Here is a 6,137-nt window from a genome sequence, read left to right on the forward strand (position 1 = left end):
CAAGAGTGAGTGTGTGTGTGCATGTGGCATATGAGCCCACTTCAGAACTACACCAGACTTGAGAAGTTCCAGTTAGGAGAATGGAAGAGAGCTGCCTGTATCATCTACTGTGCCATCCCTGGCTTGACTGTTAACTTGGTGGACCCAAGCCCCCAGCCAGTTTCCCTAGACTTGGAACTGGCAGGATGCCCACTGCTGTTTTCAGATGCTTCCTCTCCCCCTATGCATTTGCCTCAATGGGCCCTTCTCTTTCCCAGCTTTATGTACATATATATATATGTCAATAAAACCTTGTTCATATTAATCTGCTTCTGTTTATGTGTCTTTACTCACTGACTCAGCTGTAGAGGAAGAACTGACATATGTGAGTGGTGACGTGGGAGCCAGACTTGAAGACACCAAAATTTTGTGTCCCAGTAACTGGGATGTGGAATTAGGCACACATTATGGCTGCATGTGCTGAGTCCTGAAATCTGTTCTCAGTGTAACGAGTGACAATCAGGAGGAACTAAGGTCCAGAGGAGGGATAGATGGGGTGACTCACCCTGGCTTCTCTGTATGTCTCTCAACAACAAAATGTGAAGATGATACCTGTCATTGGACAGGGAGGAACAATTAGACACTATGTGTCCATTATCAGAGTGTGCAATGGCAACAATAAGGCTGAGAAAATAGCTGAATGTGTTCAGTCTGACACTCATACAGATAATCAGTCAGGCAAACATAACGACGGGAGAAAAAACTCACTAGATGTCAGAACTGCTGCCTCTCGAACAAGAAGTTTCCAGCCAGAGACGACGCTCCTCCATGGCCCGGATACATTCCATGTAGATTGAGGCGCCCATCACCAAGGCAATCGATATCATCAGTGCTGCCCAGGAAAGCAGTCCCATGCCTGTGACAGAAGCCTTAGATCGTGTGCTGGAAATTCTAAGAACCACTGAATTATATTCACCACAATTTGATGCTAAGGACAATGATCCTCATGCCATTGACCTTGTTGGGGACTTAATGTCTGATGTTTTGTGAAGACCATCCAGGAATGAGTATGTTCTTTCAACAAAAAACCTTCAACAGGTTTCCAGCAGTGTAATCACCTCCACCTTCCTTCACAACGTCCAATCACAGATAACTCGGGCCATGGAAAATGAGGAATTCTGGGACTTTGATAGTTTTGAACTGGAGGCTGCCACTCATAAAAGGCCTTTGATTTATCTTGGTCTCAAAATATTCGCTCGCTTTGGAGTCTGTGAAGTCTTAAAATGCTCTGAGACAACGCTGAGATCATGGTTGCAAATTATCGAAGCCAATTATCATGCTTCTAACCCCTACCACAATTCTACACATTCTGCCGATGTGCTTCACGCCACTGCCTATTTTCTCTGCAAAGAGAGGATAATGCAAACTTTAGATCCACTTGATGAGATCGCTGCCCTCATTGCTGCCACTGTCCATGACCTGGACCACCCCGGGAGAACCAACTCCTTCCTGTGCAATGCTGGGAGCGAGCTGGCCATTCTGTATAACGACACTGCTGTGCTCGAGAGCCACCTCACGGCCTTGGCCTTCCAACTGACCACTCGTGATGATAAATGCAACATCTTTAAAAACATGGAGAGGGATGACTACCGGACTCTGCACCAGAGTATTATCGACATGGTCTTAGCCACAGAAATGACAAAGCACTTTGAGCACGTCAACAAATTTGTCAATAGCATCAACAAGCCCTTGGCAGCATCAGAGGAAGATGGAGAAACTGGTAAAAATCAAGAAGCCATAATCACTATGCTCAGAACTCCAGACAACCGCAGTCTGATCAAACGAATGCTGATTAAGTGTGCTGATGTGTCAAATCCCTGCTGACCCCTGGGAAAGTGCAGTATCTCAGAATCTGGTGCACGTATCTCAGAAGAATGTTTTTCTCAGACTGATGAAGAGAAGCGACAGGACTTGCCTGTAGTGATGTCAGTTTTTGACAGAAATACCTGCAGCATCCCCAAATCCCAAATCTCTTTCATTGACTATTTCATCACAGACATGTTTGCTGCTTGGGACGCCTTTGCAGACCTGCCTGAGTTAATGCAGCGTCTTGACAACAATTTTAAATACTGGAAGGGACTGGATGAAATGAAGCTGCGGAGCCTCCGCCCACCTCCTGAATAGTGGGCGACACTGCCTGGGGCCCTGATGCTGTGTCCCTCTAGTCACTTGGGATTCCTGAGGGCAGAGTTCCTTGGTCCTTTCGTCCCCCGGTCTGCAGAGCCTGTAAGAGCACACAGGGATGTCGGCAACCTTCTGTAGCCACCATCTGATGCCACTGCCATAAAGTGAGACTTAGTCCACTCAAGGTACCTGGGCCTGCTGCGGGGGTGCTTCAGAAAGTCACGTGAGAACCATGGTTTGCCTTCGCGTCCATTAAAACACGAGCTCAGGACTGCCCCCGCAAAGGACGGAGATGGATTTCCTGCCAGTGACAGAGAGTATCTCGTTAAAATTCCTCAGTTATGTTCAGCACTTAAGAACAGCTAATGGCAATCGGATCTTTTTTCACATCATAGAAGGTGCAATCACTCACTTTGGAACACTACTGAAAGTGACTTCTCTTTCAAAATTGAACAGAAAATGCAGACAAAGAAATTTTGAAGTTGATTATTAATATCAATTATTAAAATGTTTTATTTTATGAGAAGTTCAATATTTTCTATGAATTTAAAAATAATTCAAAGTCAAAGCCAACTTTAAATGCCATGACCAAATTTATATGATTCATATTAATTAAATATGCATTACTTCGTGTACAGACTTATTTTCATAATGCAAATTTCAAATATAAAATGACACAATTTTACTGCAAAAAAAAAAAAAAAACAAACCACACTGGAGGCTATATAATCCCTGATGTGTGATAAGGAACCACACTTTATGATTGTACTTTTCGAAAATGTTGAAATGTCTTTTGCAAAAACAAAACAAAACAAAACAAAAAACCACACTGGAGGCTAGATAATCCCTGATGTGTGATAAGGAACCACACTTTATAACTACTTTTCAAAAATGTTAAAATGTCTTTTGGGGCATCTTTTTATTCAATTGAGACTTAGGCCAGTCATCTTCATACATTCCCACTACACTCAGAGAGGATGGATTTGGCATCCAGGTTCATGTATCTGGAGAAACAAAGGAAGAGTTCATACCTGCTCTGTAATTATTGAAAATTTAAGTTGACCTCAAATGTCCCATGCTGCTTAAAATAGCAGAAAAGATCCTCTTTAATAACTGGCTTGGCTCTGAGCTAACTCACTAAAATATCAAATCACAAGAGTTATAATTGTGCCCAGTTATGGCTGACCCTAGAGTTCTGCTGGGCCTTCACTAGGTTTCATAATGGCAAAATTCCTGAGTCTGTGCAGCCTATCTTCCACTTGGAGGGGAGAACAGAAACTCATGTATATTATCTGGTAGGTTCGCCAGTAATAAATGCTATGGAGATTAAGCAGTATATGGTGAGGTGAGATTGTGGGCAGGGAGAAGCAAGGCTTTCAACTTAAATGGTAGACAGGATAAGTCTTACTGGGAAGGTGGAATTTGAACAGTCTAGAGGGATTCAGATGAGTCAGACATCTGAGGGAAAAGCATTCCAGATCATGGGAATAACCTCTGCAAGGCCCAGAGGAAGGATGCCAGTGTCCTCAGGGAAGAGTTAGTAAATAATGTGGCTGGAATAGAGTCAGCAAGTAGTAGGGAGGGAAGGAGGAAAGGAGGACAGAGAAGATGTGTGTGGAGTTCCATGCACACCATTTACTGATTAAGTAATCACAAACGGTTAATTCAACCTTCAAGTGCTTCAGTGCTTTTCCTATGGCCTACTGACCTCTCAAGAGTTTTGGAAGGATAAAATAATGTAGGGAAGTGACTTATAAGCCATTGTTACTCTTCTTTACATAAGGATAGATGGATAGACAGGTAGATATAGATAGATAGATACATAGATAGATAGATACACAGATAGATACATAGATACATAGATACACAGATAGATACATACATAGATAAGATAGATAGATAGATTAATAGAGTTAAGGACTGAATTTCTGTGCCCAACCACCCACCAAATTCATATGTTGAAACCCTATCCCCTTATGTATGATGCAATTAGGAGGTGGGGCCTTTAGGAGGTAATTAGGTTTAGAAGACGTCATGAGGATGAAGCTGCCATGATGCAATTAGCTCTTATAAGAAGAGGAAGACACACCAGAGTTTTCCCTCTCCACCATGTGAAGAGACAGCAAGAACGTGGCCCTCTACAAGCCAAAAAAGGAGGACTCACCAGAACTAGATTTGCCTTGATCTTGGACTTCCCAGACTCTAGAACTGTGTGAAACGTCTGTTGTTTAAGCCACTCAGTCTATAATATTTTGTTATAGCAGCCTAGGCATACTGATACAGATGGGTAAACAGGGAGATAATGATTGATAGATGATAGATAAATAGAAAGATAAATAGATAGATAGATATACATACATACATTCATACTCACTTCAATGACAGATGGAGATACTGCACATATACGTATGCTTAATGAACTCCTTAGAAAGCTTTCACTTGGCAATTCAACTGGGAGATCCCCTTTTTAAAGGGAGCATAAAAGTGCTTACTTTTATGAAGTACACACATGGAAAATATAACTCAGCCTAAAAATGCACAGCACTGAGCCTAGTGCAACATTTATGAGATTAGACATGTAAAAACAAAGAACACCATCACAGAGAGGCTTCCAGACCCCTCCAGGCACCCAGGCGCCTGATTCATTTACTCTGAGTTGTTTGTTATGGTTCCAGAGGATCAAAACTCCTGCTCCCGAACCCTTTTTGTTTGTTTTTTTAGATTCCATACATGCGTGTTAGCATACAGTATTTGTTTCTCTCTTTCTGACTTACTTCACTCTGTATGACAGACTCTAGGTCCATCCACCTCACTACAAATAACTCAATTTCATTTCTTTTTAAGGTTCAGTAATATTCCATTGTATATATGTGCCACATCTTCTTTATCCATTCATCTGTCCATGGACACTTCCATGGACAGTTGTCCATGGAAGCAACTGTCCATAGGTTGCTTCCATGTCCTGGCTATCATAAATAGAGCTGCAATGAACATATTGGTACATGACTCTTTTTGAATTATGGTTTTCTCAGGGTATATGCCCAGTAGTGGGATTGCTGGGGCAGGACAGGAATAAAGATGCAGATGTAGAGAATGGACTTGAGGACACGGGGAGGGGGAAGGGAAAGCTGGGACAAAGCGAGAGAGTGGCATGGACATATATATGCTACCAAATGTAAAAGAGATAGCTAGTGGGAAGCAGCCGCATAGCACAGGGAGATCAGCTCAGGGCTTTCTGACCACCTAGAGGGGTGGGATAGGAAGGGTGGGAAGGAGACGCAAGAGGGAGGGGATATGGGGATATATGTATATGTATAGCTGATTCACTTTGTTATAAAGCAGAAACTAACACACCATTGTAAAGCAACTATACTCCAATAAAGATGTTAAAACAAAAAACAAAAAACTCCTGCTACCTGGCTTCAGAGAATCTCCTGCCCTTGTAGTCAGAAATGCCTCCCAGAAGCAGGGTTGACATCCAGGTTACTTCTAATAGTTCCACACCTTCCATCTGTGGTGCCTGGCAATATAACCAGGGACAATTTTTAATTTTAAAAATTCATACTTCTTGACTTTTTATTTTTTAAAAAATGGACTTCAAAGCTGAAAAGAATGATCCTGATAAGGCAAGCATTTAACAAATGTATGAGAGATTTAAAGATAATTTTGAATTTCATGTTTTGATGCATTTACACAGTTGAAGCTATTTCTAAATAAATAAAAGTATTTTTAATGAAAATAATACATGAACATGATAGCAACTCAAATGATACTGAAATTCAACCCATCTAACCCCAGTTCCCCTCTCCAGAGACAGGTTTTTGCTACTTCAATGTCACCCCCATAATTCTAAACATTATGTTTATCCTGCTATATCCATTTTAGATCAATTTTAACACCCTAACATGAAGGAGGAAGAGAAACTCCTACCCCCACTACTACTCATCACTCTTCTTTTCTAATACATCATATTC

The 6,137-nt window shown here is 41.6% G+C and overlaps 1 pseudogene; it reads left to right on the forward strand.

Moving 5' to 3' along the window:
• The first annotated feature begins 551 nt into the window (after positions 1–551).
• LOC132414185 (high affinity cAMP-specific and IBMX-insensitive 3',5'-cyclic phosphodiesterase 8A pseudogene) lies at positions 552–2,177 on the forward strand (annotated as a pseudogene).
• The last annotated feature ends 3,960 nt before the right edge of the window (positions 2,178–6,137 follow it).

The sequence above is a fragment of the Delphinus delphis genome, chromosome 1 (assembly GCF_949987515.2).
Source record: "Delphinus delphis chromosome 1, mDelDel1.2, whole genome shotgun sequence".
Classification (NCBI taxonomy): Eukaryota; Metazoa; Chordata; class Mammalia; order Artiodactyla; family Delphinidae; genus Delphinus; species Delphinus delphis.